At 37.0% G+C, this 16,545-nt stretch overlaps 1 protein-coding gene and 1 pseudogene across 31 annotated transcripts in view; both read right to left on the minus strand.

Moving 5' to 3' along the window:
• The window catches only part of Nrxn3 (neurexin 3), a 1,521,272-nt gene that overhangs the window by 544,633 nt on the left and 960,094 nt on the right, over nucleotides 1-16,545 (minus strand). The gene's annotated exons all lie outside the window — the stretch shown is intronic.
• LOC141422248 (small nucleolar RNA SNORA28) lies at nucleotides 10,003-10,109 on the minus strand (annotated as a pseudogene).

A 16,545-nucleotide genomic window follows, 5' to 3' on the forward strand; every position in this document is an offset into this window, starting at 1 on the left:
CAAAAATACCCCACAGAATGATTTATCTACAAGATACTGAACATTTATAAGAACAAGTGTACAGTTGATTGAAGCTATTCATGTGCCCAGACTCTTGCTCCATTTAGCGAGGCTCCTGCTGACCTTCCTAGTACCTCTTTTACTGCAGTTGGTCTGGCCTCAGATGTGGCTTGCCTACTTGATATGCTTATTTCTCCAGTTGATCTTCTAGGATCTGGGCCTTAGATCTCCATAAAGATACAGAATTTCATAAAGTTAAGAGCCCAAACTCTGTACTTAGACAGATCTGGGCTCACGTTACTATCTGTGTTACCTTGGACACATTGCCAGACTTACATGAGCCTCAGTTTTGTAAATAGGTGACAGTTTACTATATAGTAAATAGGTAACAGTTACAGTTATTTACCTGTTAGGGTTACTATGGAGATTGAATTTTAAATATGAATATAAAGTGTATATAAGTTTCTGGCATGAGATATTCTAAAGTCATGTTACCTTCTATTGTTGCTATTGCTGTTTTCATTACTATAGGACTTTCGGAGGAATAGACTCTAACTCAGCAATGATTCTCTTTATGATGAGACTGTGATACATATATAGTACCTAATTGGCCTTCTGATGTATTTTCTTGATCTTTACTAAGCAATTTTTTAACTTGCCTTATTCTACCCACGTGACACCACCAACAGTAAGAATGCTGAGCTGATCAAAGATAACTAATTTTACTATAGGTTTTCTGGAATTTGTGTCCCTTTGTAAATTCAGATGTGTTTTAAACAAGAGGCTATGGATTTTGTGAAGATAAATATACAGAGAGGAAAGGACATACACACATTTTAAATTTTTTATTGCATAAATCTAGTTGGGGGAAACAAGATTTCACTTCTAAATCTTCCACCTGCATGGAGTAGGTATAATGAAAATGCCTGTCAGGGAAAGTAATGCATTTAATATGGCACCAGACTTAAACATCAGCAGAGATTTCTGTGCATTAAAAATAATTCCATCACCTGCCCATATTACACTGCTCTGTGTTTTACCTGTGGTGGGATGATATCAATATGTCAAGAATGAGAAAAAGGATGGTTTATGAGATTGATGTAGGGAAGCACAATGACAAACACATAAAAAGGGCAACCAAAGATGCCACAAAGTTGTCAGAAGAAAAGGCCATGATCTCCTATTGGTATTTCTTGAGTTTATTCTTTTCTCACCAAGGGTCTAAAGACTGTTAAGGCTCATGTGCTCTTGATCAAAGATATTAATGAAGCTAAAACAACACTGATTTACAAAGACCTGTCAGCAATCTGTAAGGACCAGAGAGGTGAATAATAGATGGGACCCTAAGGGAAACAGTTATCAAAGTATTCCAAGACAAACTAGTGAACAGTTCACAAAAGAGGGTAACTTTATAAGGTATTACCAAGGAAGGTTTCTTTGGAACCTGGTGTGTGATTGGAGGGAATGATAAAGAACTTTTCAATACAGAATAAATAGGCATATGGAGAAGAAAGAAGGCGATCTTTCTTCGTAAGAATGGTTTCCATACCATTCTTATGGAAACGAAATCAGAAAAGAGAACTTAAAGATCATCTTTTAAATTCTTACTTGTAATGCCCCAATTTTGGTCTTTGTTACCTCTTTTCTGCTTTTCTGTAATTCTGTCTAAGTGATCTCTCTATTTTTACCTCTTCCTTCTTTGTTTCATTTTGTCTAAACAATGGGTCCATATTGCTTTCTGAACAAACCTCAACTTCTTCACTTAATGTTCAACTATCATTTTATTACTATCCATTACTCCTTTATACATGTGTATTCTTAAAATCAAGTGAGCTGCTTTATGTTCTCAGCACTTATCCCCACCTTCTCCCTCTGTGCACTTATTCACACTGTTCCCATTACCTGGTGTGCCTTCCCTGTGTCTTCATCTACACAAACACTTCTCATCCTTCATGGGCCAGACCAATTAGAATTTTCTTCAGGAAGCCTTCTCTGATCACTTCAGATTTAAGGAAGTTCCATGACATTTGAACCATAGGTCATTGATTCATTTAAATATTTTATAATAATTGTTTGCATATAGGAATTGGAATGCAAGTTCTTTGAGGATAGGGTCTTTACTCAAGGGTCAGAAAGTGAGCCTGGCCAGAGTAGTCCCCTGCAAATATTTGCTGAGTAAATTCAGGTACACATTTGTATCTACTAGTATCTTATAAGTGCATAGAGTAGGTACCTAATAAAGAATTATTGATGGAATCAACAGGAGGAGTTAGGGCAGATTGAAAATGTATCCCTAACCCAAATCTATAATATTAGCTACTTGGGAGTTTGAAATGGAGAGGGTCATGGTTTGAGGCTAGCCAGGGCAAAAAGCTCCCAAGACCCCAACTCAATCAATAGCTGGGCTCAGTGGTATGTGCCTGTCCTCCTAGCTACCTAGAGTCTGAATCAGAACAATTATGATTCCAGGTTAGCCGAGGGGAAAAAAAAGTCTTGGAGACCCTATCTCAATATAAAAAAGCTGGATGTAATGTCACATACCAGTCATTCCAGAGACAGCAGGAAGCCTAAAATAGGAGCATCACAGTTCAGGTCAGCCTGGGCAAAAAGGAGACCCTATGTCCAAAATAACCAGATCAATAAAGGGCTGGAGGTATGACTCGAGTGTTAGAGCACCTGCCTAGCCAAGTACTACCAAAAAAAAAAAAAAAAAATCTGAGAATAGCTTTTTATACAAAGATAAGCATGTAAAAGCAGAAAAGGAAGAGGAGGAAGGGGAGAAGGGAATTTCCAACAGGTACAATACTCTAATCTTTGAGAGTTTTAACTCTGAGATGTCGTCAGAATGCTCTTGTGAACAGATATGGTATTGTATTTCTAAGTTCCTTTTTATTTGGGGCTCTCTGGTGTAGAGTAGGTATGTGATGAGCAACCTTGGTAGCAGGTGTCAACATCTATTGGTGAAGTAAACATCTTACAGTGATTTTAAGACGAGGTCACAAATACCACAGTGAAACACTAGTTCTATTAAGTCTTCTCCTAAAGAATACTTTGAGGTGGTGATGGCAGAGCATTACTCTCACTAAGAGTACCTGTACATATGCCCAGGGTGCACACCCATAGACCTAACTATGACTACAACATCTAGAATATTCTTCCTGTGTTTATCATTCTTCCCATACTTATAGCATCTATTTCTCTGGTTCTTTTGTAATCTGACTCTACTATTAAACTTGAATTGCTCAAAATATCTCATAATGCAAGCTAACTTATTTTACCAGCTTGATTATTTTGAGGACATTCCCATTAACCATCACATTAATTGTCACAGTATCCTCATGAGGCAGGCATGATCTTTATTTCCAATTTACAGATAAGATAACTGATGTTCAGAGGTTAAGAAATGTGTGCCAAGAACATAAATCCAATTAGGATAAAGATTTTAATCCATTAGTAAAACCCTAATCTCCTTAATCCAAATTTCACACTCTTTCCTTTACCCCAAATTTGGCTGCATTTATCCCAAACTCTTTCAGGGTAGGGTAGGTAACTTGGATCTCTTTGCTCCCTTCATCTGTTAATACTTGGCCCATAATAAATACTCAAACAAGGTTTGTGAAAGAAAGGCACTTCCTCGTGGAGGAAATAAATGAGGGAAGGTTAGGTGTCTCTTCTGATCTTTAAGGACCAAAATATTCTTCTCTCCAGGAACCTGCCCACACTGCAGTCACACTTCTTGGCTCTGAGAGCATGTCATCTAACAGATATCTGCTTCTCAGATTATTCTTTTCCCTGCCTTTGGCTTTATTCATTTGCATTCTTCCAGGTTGTGCTGAATTTAGATAGCGCTGTCTCTAATATCTCAAGATAGCTGTCATCTTCCCCGTTATCTTCAACCCCCAATTTTGCAACTTGTAATATTAATAAACGTATCACTGTAGCTACCTATTAAGCCCTTACAACACTCTAAATAGAATCTGGTCAAGGCGTGGTCCTTTTCTAAAACAAGTGTCTGTCTCTTATCCAACAGTGCAACCCTAGTTTCCTTTCTCCTCTCCTCCTTCTTCTATTGTGATGAAATGTTGAGACACAAGTTGATTTTAATTAATTTTTCAAGCTTCCTCTGAAATTTAACAAAATATTACAAGTAAAAAAATAATAACACCCTTGTGAAACCACACAATATAATTAGTGTGCAGTGAATTTCAGATATATATGTACATATTTGAAAGCAGTGAATATTTTAACAGTAATAAATGAAGGAGGAGGGTTCTCAGTTCATGTTATTTTATGATACACAGATAAAACACACTTTAATGAGAAGCAACCTCCAGGCAAAAAGTAGGGATAATTTCTCCATCCCAGGTAATGGTGAATATGCAATTTAATGCTCTTACCAATTAAGAGAGTTTTCATATACTTGAAAATGTTTCCCTAATCCATTGAGGAGTTTGTGTATTAAGAAATAATTACAGTAATAGTGGCTAGCACTTATTAGCAAATTATGACTCATGTATATGTACATAAACACACACAAATGTATACAAACCTTATACTCTCTCCCTCTATTTTAGATATTTAATGCCTAGGAATAAATCATGGAGTGGTTTCTTATGTGAGTTTGTGGGAATGTGAAGGTGAATGCAAGCATGCATATGTAGTATCTGAATTTGAAACTAATTTGGAAAGTTGACATCTCAGATTTATAAATATATCTCATTTTTCACAGCTTCAATGAGACTTTCTTTTCCACTTCTTCCCATATTATAAGAAGATATCAACAAAGTACAATTATTGTTTTGCTGTGCCATATGTGAACAAATTTCCAGATACCCAAATTCTGTAACAGTCGGAAATGTCAGAGAGACCATTATTTTGGAGGAGCTGGTATTTGAGATCTTCAAACAATAATTAGATACAATAATTCTGCATGAAATAAAAAGTGAAGAATTCCACACCATTTGATTAGAATTGTATGATTGAATTTCAAGTGCTCTTAGTTCATTCTTTGCCTTACCCAAGACACTTTGCTTGTCAGGGGAAATTTGGCAATTATGAGTATAAACTTTACTTGTAGCTATTTATTACAGATTTATATTTCCATGCTAATTACTTTACTTCATGATTATTTTTCAATATGGTTGAATAAGTCAACTCTGTACTAAAGATCCACCATGTCTTTACTTTTCTCTTGATCCATGTGTTTGTTACCCTAATTATTTTCTCTTAATGGACTTTTCATTCAAACACAACCAATTTTGGCAATATCCTTATTATAGGGAGGGAAAGTGAATAAGTGATATAGAAGCAGATGTAAGGATGACAAAATCAATTCAGAACTAGTTAGTGGGATCAGACAGAGGAAAGCTATGGCTAGAAAGAAGGACACCTTCTTTTATTTTATTTTATTTTTTTTCTTTTTTCATTTTTCTTTTATTATTCATATGTGCATACAAGGCTTGGTTCATTTCTCCCCCCTGCCCCCACCCCCTCCCTTACCACCCACTCCGCCCCCTCCCTCTCCCCCCCCTCAATACCCAGCAGAAACTATTTTGCCCTTATTTCTAATTTTGTTGTAGAGAGAGTATAAGCAATAACAGGAAGGAACAAGGGTTTTTGCTGGTTGAGATAAGGATAGCTATACAGGGCATTGACTCACATTGATTTCCTGTGTGTGGGTGTTACCTTCTAGGTTAATTCTTTTTGATCTAACCTTTTCTCTAGTACCTGTTCCCCTTTTCCTATTGGCCTCAGTTGTTTTATGGTATCTGCTTTAGTTTCTCTGCGTTAAGGGCAACAAATGCTAGCTAGTTTTTTAGGTGTCTTACCTATTCTCACCCCTTCCTTGTGTGCTCTTGCTTTTATCATGTGCTCATAGTCCAATCCCCTTGTTGTGTTTGCCCTTGATCTAATAGGACACCTTCTTTTAAACTACAAGGAGGGGTTTACTCAAAGCTCAGACTTTAATCCCCACATCATTCACTCTCAGGTGATGGGATAGAGGAGTCATTTCAATTATGTAGTAAGAGTCAGAGAGATTACTTGTTAGCCTAAACTTGCAGAAGCCAAAAGAAGATAAAGGTTGACTGTAATTTTTCCTGGTGCTTTCTTCTTATTGTTATTCTCTTCTTTCACATAGTTTTTGTTGGATATTCAGAAGTAGGTTTCCCTCCTTCAATAAACATAAGCTTGCTCTCTTTCATATTACATAAGAAATGTCCTGAAAAGTTGGGTATAAATTGATCTTTCATAAATTGAATACTGAAGAAAAGAACTCTGGACTGGAAAACAAAACAGGAGGTGCCAATTAGTTTGAATTTTTAAAAACATACTTTATATGTTTTTCAAAAAAATGACTAATGCTTTTAAAAGCATTTAAATAATGCACTTGAGGTACTCACACTAAAAGGAACTCTGCCTAAAATAAAACACAAAATAACTTATTAATACAAATAAGCTCTCTGTTACTTAGCTGGACATCCCTTAGCTTAGATTTTTCCCCCCTTTAGTACAGAATTTGCCAAATGGTGTTCCCAGGAGCTGGATTTTAATAAATATTCTATTAATGAATGTTATACAAGTGAACACTCAAATGCATTTGGGAAACATTAAATTAAATAAACTTAAAAGGGTATATTTGCCACAGACTTGGTAGAACCTTTAATTTACTAATATGTACTGTGGATATCTAAGAAAGAGGAAACGATATTTAAAATGCTACTAAATATTTTTTAACTGTTGAATATCTTTCCTGCTTTTTATTCCTAAGGACCATAGGGCTGGTACTTAGAGAAATGTATTTTAGAAAATAGGAATCTAATTATATTTTTCCTTAAGTGAGACCATTAATATATTGGCAGGTATTAGGGTACCCAATGAAGCACCAGTAAGCATGATATTTACTTGTTTCTTATCATAGTAAATATCCTTTAGGTGTCATACTGAGAAGCCTCTGTTCACCCATGGACGTGAAAGTGCTATCTCCTTCGCAACAAGAGCAATGTTACTCAAACAAAATGTCTAAAGATTTCATAAATACTTTCCTTCAAAATTATTTAGAATATTCTTTCATATTAGGCCTTTCATTAAGTCAAATAGCAACAAGTTTAGAATTGGTTGGATTTGAAAGAATATTTAGAATAAAAATGAATTAAAATAAATAAAACTGAAACAGGGATAATTCAAAATTATCCTTAATTGTTATTCTTTATCATCTTTACAGGATCAATATAGGATTTGTCTCTAGAATTCATCTGGAAAATCTTATTGTTCACAAACACACACACAGGCATACACACACTGCAGTTTTGTCAAGGTGTGAAATCTCTGAACCATCCCAATTTTTAAAAGCATCCAAGCTATTTATTCCAAAGATTTTCTAAGGTAGAACATGGCCAGATTTCTGTAAATGTCAGCTGAATTAGGTGGAATCCTTACAGTCTTAGGACCAAACCAATCATGAATTGGACTAGTTTTATCTATATAAATACTGAGGTGATATGAAGCTCTGTATGATAAGAAGGTGACAGCAGATAAAGAGGGATCTTGCTAGTCTAGACAGGGCTGGGCATACAGTGCTATGCTGGAATATACTTGGTGAACTTTCCAGCTTGCTGCTACTGGACCTGGAGCATTGCTTTTACATTCATCACTTTTCACATAGTTGTCTCTCATTTTATGTTTGTTGAAAGGATGAATATATTGAGTGAGCTGGGGATGAAAAAAAATCTATTTAGATTTATAGTCTTAGAAGTCAAATCTCTAATGAGATTCCAAGACAGTAATGGGGGTTGCCACTGCTATGAAAACTTGGTGCTAAAAGGACTTAGAGATTAGTAAGATGGACCTATGCTTTCAGAATGGACTGGTATAACAAAATTTATATGACAGGATATTCATGAGGATTAATGAGCTCATCTTAAGAAGGTACTTTGAGGTACCTGGGGGAAACATGAAAAGATTGTAAGTAGTTTATCTTTAAGGAATAACTATCTCAGTTATTAAACAGAACTTGGTCTCAACTGTTACAGTATCTATTTTGTAACATATTAAATAGTTATCTATGTATGACAACCATTATACATGCAACATATGTCATAGGTTCATATTTTATACCCTGTACCTAATGAGGTTCTATAAGACAACTTTACAACAGCAAAAAGTTGTATCCTGCACTTGGTTTGTGTATCTGTGGGAAGCTAATGGGGAAAATGCCTTCCTGACCATCACACGTAATCAGTTTATTCCCCGAAGCATAAGATCTGATTACCCTTATCTGTACTTCACACACATACAATATATTGGATCTGTCATCCTAACTGAAAGACATACTGATGCGGTATCTGTGATTTAAAGAGTTTCTTCAACTAGGCAGCAGGTGTCATTAAAAGTGAGCAACCTGTGAGGGAAATGGAGGAAGAGATGCACTGTAATGTTGAGAAGCCCAATAGGCAAGAAATATGAAGAATTTCTATAGTGTTAAGGGAAAAAATCTATTTGGAAATGTGTAATTGATATGGAGTTTCAAGCTTTTGAGGCTCTCCTCTTTGAATAAAAAGTTAAGATAGTAGATACCTAGATATCAACTTAATCACCCAATATTTTGTGCCCTAATAATGACCTTAATATTTTAAAAGACTAAATTAAAGAGGAGGGGATAGGTGGGAGCATGGAAAAAGTGGCAAAGAGTAGCAAGTCCAGAAACTGTAAGATGAAAACTAACTGAATCCCTCCTCAGAGCCATAGCTAGACAAACACAGGCTGTATTCCAGATTCTAGAACTTCTTTGGCATGTGATCTGGCCAAGTGAGTAAATTTTTTAAGCTTTGATTTTCACCTCACAGCATATGAAACAGTCTTTATGTTTCTTCTACTTGCAGTTACGTACTTCCCTAGGTGTTCATGTTCTCTGAGGTCAATAAAAATGTTTTTGGTAGCTAACTAATTTTTAATACTAAGCATTTTTTGTTTTGTGTTCCTTTTCATTTAGTTGCTGGTATCTCAACTTTCCTCTCCTATCAGCCCTATCAGTGAACCTACCACCACTAGTTTAACATTTTCTTTTCAATGGAATAGTAATTTTAGTTGCTCCAAACAGAGCACTACCATTTCATGAAGCAAAAGTCTGCTAGTTCATGCTTTAAATGTGATTTATCTCTTTAAATCAAGGCATGCTTCTAAGACAAGCTAAACAGCTGCTAATGCATGACAAAACTGAGCAGAAATTCTTTCCTTTAGTAAATTAGCAGAGAAGTCAGAACATATTGACTATTTAATCATTGAGTTCCTCTGGCTCTTATCTCTCAGATCTGTGTTGCATGGAAGCCTTAGTCTTCAGTCCCAGGGCAGTATGCCTGGAGAAAAACATTAGTGCTGCCATCTTCCATTTAGTTAACCATTTATTGAAACAGTGGGATATTTTCACACCTAAGTTGACTAAGTGGGTGTGAGGTGGTATAAAGAGGATATTTGGTTTTCCTCAATTATCAGCTTGCCCTTCCATACTACCCATCATTATGACACTAACATACACCCATGTAGGCATAGACTGAAACTTGGGAGAAACAAGTGCTATCTCAGCCTTTTTACAGTTGGGAAAATAGTCATATTAAAGGAATGAATGGTCAACTGCTCTATTCGTATCTCTAGGGTAATTTTTTCCTTTTTTTGTATGTGGCAGTGCTGAGGATTGAACTCACAGTCTTGCACATGCTCAGCAAGCACCCTACCACTGAACTACATTCCCACTCCTTGGGCTTTTGAGACAGGGTCCCACTAGGTTGCTCAAGCTGGCCTAAAATTCGCTATCCTCCTGCCTATGCCTCCTGTGTTCTGGGATTATAAGTGTGCTCCACTATGTCCAGTTTTCCTGGGTTCTTTTTAAAGGGCTCTCTTTAGATTCTTGACAAAACTTTATCTAATTGTCTCACCCAATGAAATAAGAATACTGAACTCAGTGACATAATCCAGGGAGTAAAATTGCTTGGTTTTTTTTTTTTTTATACTGTTTAAGTCTATATAACAGCTTGTCTCATAAAGGAGACAGCACCGGAATAGAGGAGACTTTCTTGCTATAGCAAGCTCAAATTGTGTCAGACAGTGCTTGGTTTTGGTTTTGGACACTTTGCTCTAAAGCAACACACTTACACACCTTAGGAGTGAGGAAGTCCTTGGATATCACTAGCCAAGAGTCGTAAGACACTCTAGAATATTTAAAATTCATCACAGTGTATAAAAAGCACTCTCAGTATCTCTTCTCTAACAAGGAAAAGGTAAAAGACAGGGCAACTACTGAATTCCCATTTCACTAGTGAATAAAATGGGACTCAGAAATAGTGGATAAGTAGGATCCCACATTGCTGGCAAGCAGCATGGCCCTCCTTGAACACTCCAACTTTTGATTCCTTAGACATCGGCACTCTACCTGTAACTCTGGGGAAGAAAGCAAGCAGCAGAAGAAAGAATCAAAGTTGTTAGCTCTGTAATATGAATTAATTAGGACAGTAATTCACTAAATAGTCCTCTCATGGATCACCAAGGCGAGTGAACTTTTTAGTGGAATGGGCTTTGGGGCTACAGTTGCTCCCATGGAGGATTTAAAATACTATAAATAAGACCAGATGGCAATAGCCATCAACCTGTGCTTCTCACTTTATGTGGTTAACTCACACGGTAGATGGTAGATTCATGACCGGTTTACTCTTGTAGGGAACATAATGACAATCACTTCTACCCTTCTCAAAAATCTTTAGTTGTTGAAGCTGAGATCTTGTGCTAGAATCATTAGTAAGCAACTTTCTTAGTGGTTTTACAGAGACAGGCGGGGACTGCTGGGTGGCTCAGCCTCCCACAAAGATAGGAGATCTTTTGGTTTGGTTATGTGAGGTGTCAATGCACCTCTTACTCATGCCAGCTTCTTTCTTCAACTCTGTTACCCAGGAACTCTGACCTAAATTCCCTTTTCAGGGAAAGTGGAATTATTTCCAGTTTATATTGTGTGGGTTTCCCTGGAGCCTTTTCCTTCCACAAATGCCACTTTGAAATATTCAGGCTCACACCCACATACAAAGGGCACCAAATTGCTTCATTTAGTGCCTCTGGGGCTCGTGATGGCTCACCTCTGGGTATATAATCAGCCTTTTATTCATATCACATGATCATTCTCTAATAAGGTGCTCATTTAAAGAGGTTTCCCCACAGGGTCTCCAGAGCTTCTGGAAGTGCCAATAGGAAGAGGGGTTGGCATGCAGAATATTCACCACTGCAAACAGTTGCCCTCCCCTTAGGCCTAGCAGCTCTTCATCTGCTCTGAAGGCTCTGTGGCTGCAGTACACCCACATAGCATGGTCTGGCTGCTGGCAGTGCAAAGGAAGAAAAAGACAGAGCCACACTAGGACAAGACAGACAGCTGGCAAATTATATCCAAGTGTGCTCCTGCCCACGGGGAGAGCAGTCCCAGCTTCCTGGGGTAATCCATCTTCCTGACATCTCCCTGCCCAGGAGTTAGTTTTCTCCAACACACTTTCTGCTCCTGACAAACAGGACTGAGCTGTCCTTACTCCTCCCTCCTGCTGACAAGCAGAATCACCCCTAGAGTGCCTTCAGCACTTCCCTTCTCTCATGACACTGCTATTTATCTATCACCCAATTTATTGATAATTATCAGAGACTTCAGGGACTGTAGTGATTAGATAAAAGCATCTGGCTCACATTGGATGCCGCTTCATAACTGAGGTTTCCCAGGGCCATTTGCCCTTTCAATCCTACTTTAAATCAAAACAAATGGGAAATGCCTAAGCTGAATATCACAACAGAATGGATGTCTCACCCTGGAGAGGCATGATGTATTAAGTGTTAAATTTTATTCTAATTAAACAAAATTTAAAGGTACAGGAATCTGATACTCTGATTAAAGGAGATTGGGGAACATGCCCTTTTAGAGGACCTCTTAATGACAAGAAGGACTTATTCTATATTTAAGGCATTTTTTCATGCAAGTATAATGTTGATATAGGGAAGAGGAAAAATGCTATGATGGAAAATGGATAAATCTCGGTCCTAGTCCTTACCAGACTGATAAATATTTACATGATTTTTAGGGCTCTTCTTTATCTTCTCTGGGATTTACTTTGCTCATCTATAAGAAGTGGGTTGTTATAGATGATTTCTTTGCTCTGTGTTAGGACTGAAACTCCATCTGGGAGTTCATTTCAAAATTGATGTACATGAAAAGTATAATATGCATGCCAAAACTGCTCACTTCTAAAAGGATAAAAGGGTGAACTTCAACAAATGAAAAACCCAGGAATAAATAAGGTATATTCACATTTCCAAATGTCTATCTCAGTTTTGATGGGAAGAACTTCCAAAGTTTCACTGGATCCACACCTACATGTAAATCTCATCTCTTTGGAAACCTCAGGCAGGCACCAGGTGCAAATCAGCCAGCTATAGCTAATAGATTTTGCTGATGAGCCCAAGGCACAAATCTACTGTTTTTCTATCTGTGTGTGTGTGTGTAAGTGTGTATAGAAAGAACTCAAATTATATTGTATTGAATGTCTGCTTATTTAATTCTTTTTACCTACCAACCTTCTCTTCTAAGACTTTGGCACATTTCAGTGTCTGCTGAGGTGGGGGAGAAGCTATTTCTAATGAAGCAATCTGGCATTAAACCCTTGTCTGAGTGTCTGATTGGCAATGGAATATCAAATGTTTTGTTTCTTCATCACATCTAAATTTAATGCCCACTTTTACATTTAATTGAATTCCTCAAGATGATTGAGTCTTCTAAGTATTCATTTCTCCTCCCCATCCCCAAGAATTCAAGTATAGGAAATTTCATCATGATACTTAAGGAAGTGAGTCTCTAAAGGGATAAAATACATGGTTAGCAGTTAAAAGAAGACTTTTGCTATCTCAAGGAAGTGAATATGTTCTGGGAATTCACTGATACCGCTTCTAATGAGCAGATCCTCATCTAACAGGCATTTTAATTTAAAAAGTGAAATGGTGGCAAATAAAAAAGGACCTAAATCCAAATGGAGCTAAATCCATAAGTCTTTCTGAAATATACATTTTTCTCTTCCTTTAATGTGAGCATATCTTGCTTGCTTTGACCCACTTAATTCATTATTTGAAAAATGACCTTTCCGTTGCCTTGGAGTATAACTGTCACATTTAAAACCAGGAATAGTCCTATCATTGGGAGATTAGGTAAAGGAAACTGAAAAGGAGAAATCAGAGGGGGATCAGGAAGGGGCTCTAACAAAAATACATGTTGCCATGTTGCCATATTGCTGTTTGATTAGGATGATTACAACCCCATCCACACAAAACCACTCATTTGAGTTAAAACGAAGCCCCTTGCCGAATAGCAAACATACACAGAGGCAAATGCATTTCATCCTTTGGTGAAATAAGTCACTTTTCAAATAGATTTACCTAAAAAGATGAGACTTGACCAAATGAGATTTAGGATACATTATTTAGTAGAACAGGTTTAAAAAGGGGTTATATATAACACGATGAGAAGATACAAATGTGTGGATATGCAAGAGTTAACATAGATGCTAAATGAAAAAAGTAAGCTTAATAGACACAAGGATGAGCTGAGGACAATGCTTTCAACAGGGCCCTTGAGAATCAATCTGATATAATTCCAGTGCCTGGAATGATGCCATGTACATAGCAGGTACTCAATGATAATTTTTATATAAATGAATAAATTCTCTCCAACTAAGTTTTGTAAATGTATTTTATATTGTTTAAGACAGATATAAGAAGAGAAAAAGCCAAAATATGCCCAAAACCTGCATTGGAAAACTATAAATGAGTATGTGTCCACACTTGGTGGTAAAGTCACTAAATAGATCTGAAATCAGTTATATTAACAATGCTTGATAATCCCAAGGCTTTATCAGTACAGTGCCTTTATGCTATTCAGAAGGAATAAGAAAATAGAGCATGATATGCAAATTGAATAACAAATACATGACATGAAACAATTCTGCTGGGAATTGAACAAAAAATTTTTTAAAATAGGTTAAAATTACTTGTGATCTGTTGATATGCACTGGGCTTAAAGAATAAAAAGGGAAACAAGAGGTACTTATATTCAATGTGCTCAAAGTTAAGGCCAAAAATACAGTCCTGAGGATAGAACCTTCAAACAGTTCTCCATTGTCCTTCATAGATTTTCTATAAAGTAATTTCTTACTTCTGAAACTGTGTCTGATGTTCGTAATAGTCAAATATCTTCCATCATAGATTTAACTTTCAATTTTCAAGCCAACAGGTTGATAAAAGGATAGACTCCTACAAACCTGTATAGTTCATAACACATGATGCTTCACTTTCTCTCTTTGCTTACTATTGATATCTGTTATGTTTTGATAAAGCTTGTTTTTACCCTCACAGTTTAGCTTCTCCCTGTAATCAGTCCTGTTGAGAAGTCATGTTGCTCAGCTGTAGGAAGAGTAATGTTCCCTAAAGCTGTATGCATCCCAGTCTCCAGAACCTCTGAAAGATGCTAGGATATGTGGCAAAAAGGAAATAAATTTGTAGATAGAATTGAGATTGCTAAATCAGTTGACCTGAAGAAAGGAAGATAATCCTGGATTAACTAGGTGGGCCAATCTAATCATATGTATCTTTAAAAATGGACCAAAAAACCAGAAGAATGGGTTAGAAAGATTTGCTGAGAGTACTTAACCAGCTGTTGCTGGCTTTGAAGATGGAGGAAAGACATCATGAGCCAAGGAATGCAGCAGTCTCCAAAGGCTGATAAATGGCCTTGGTTTACAGCCAGTGAAAAAAATCTGGGATCTTGATCCTACAAACATAAGAAACTACATTCTGCTGCTAACCGACACAAGCAGGGAACACATTCACCTCCACAGCTTCCAGAGAGGAATGCAGAATGCTGACAGTGATTGTAGATCAGTGTGACCCATAATGGATTTTTCAATTGCAGAAGTATAAGATAATAAGGTTGTGTCATTTTAAGCCCATAAAATGATGATTTGTTACAGCAGTAATAGGAAATTAAAACATAACCCAATCATCTTCAGGATAATTCTTGGGAATGCTAACCTTTGAGAATTATATCAGGAAGACAGGGTAGGAAGAGAAGACTGGAATAACACCACATTAATTGCACAAGAGGCTATCTTTGCTATTTTTTGGCCAAGGAAGAAAGCTATGTGATCAGGGACAGTTGCTTCTGTTTTCAATGTAAAGTAAGATCCCTGGACTTTTAGTTATAGCTTAACTTCTTAATTTTTAAAAATCATAGCCAGTCCAATCCATTTGAGCCCATCAAATGGTCAGGAGGCAGATAGAAGTTGGCAGGACTACTGACATCTGGAACTTTCTATGACTATTTCTCATTAGTCTCCCTGACTCTTGGATCCCTATCTTCATATCTGGCTTCTAAGATATAGCTATGGCCACTCCATTTCAGTGACCTCTATGGAAGTTCCTCAGGGGCCAGTAGGGCTCAGCAGCCTCCTTGCCTCCTTTTTTGAGTCTGCTGAAACAAAGTAGCACAAACTGGGTGGTTTAAAACAGCAGAGATCAATTTTTTCTCTGTGTTGGAGGCTCACATTCTGAAGTCACAGTGTCCACAGGGTCCCAGTTGCTCTCTCACCTAACCTTTTGCACTTGCCAGAAGTCTTTGTTATTCTTTGGCTGTACCCTGCATAATTCCAATTTCTTCTTCCACCATTGCATGGCTATCTTCCCTCTGTGACTCTGTGTCTTCACAAGGTGTTTTCTGCTGTGTGTGTGTCTGTCTCTGTGCTTCTTCCTCTTATTATAAAGGCACCAGTTACATTGGTTTAGGAGCCTACTCTACACCAGATAACCTTATCTTAGCTAATTACATCTTTAAGGCTCTTATTTCAAATAAGGTCACATTCAGATGTTCAAGGACAGATGTGAATTTTGAGGGAGAGACTAGAAGGAATACTAAGTACAACTCCCAATTCTGAACAGTTCTTAGATTTTGACATCTCCTTAAACTCAGGTAAGTGATTCCCTCCACCCAACCTTCTTTGGCCACTCAATACTAACTTGTCTGTCAAGTAGTAAGACTAAGTAGAATATTGCATGTAATAAATGATATAGAACCAATAATTATTTTCTTGCATTATAATTTATTATTTCAGTTACTTTATATATCCACACATGATTCATCCTTCATCCTTACTACCTCATTCTTGCCTCATATTGACAATGGTAATCCAAATTTCATTATGTCTATTTGTAGTGAGATAAACTAAAACATACTAAAAGAGAATGTATTCTCCAAATTTCTACAATTAACTGGAACTGAAAGCAAGCTAAAGCCTTCATGATCTCCAGTTCCAGTTTCTGGGTTTTCTGTTTTGAAATCACAATAGGAAAAATCAGTTTTAAAGGAAACTATTCCCAAGAGTTAAAAAGGGTCCCATGGGATTTACAGAATCTCTACTTCTACCATTGTATCTTCTGGTCTTCTCTATGCCATCCTATTGCTATAACTCTGCTCTTGTTTTTTCCACT

Source organism: Castor canadensis, chromosome 3, assembly GCF_047511655.1.
Source record: "Castor canadensis chromosome 3, mCasCan1.hap1v2, whole genome shotgun sequence".
Lineage (NCBI taxonomy): Eukaryota > Metazoa > Chordata > Mammalia > Rodentia > Castoridae > Castor > Castor canadensis.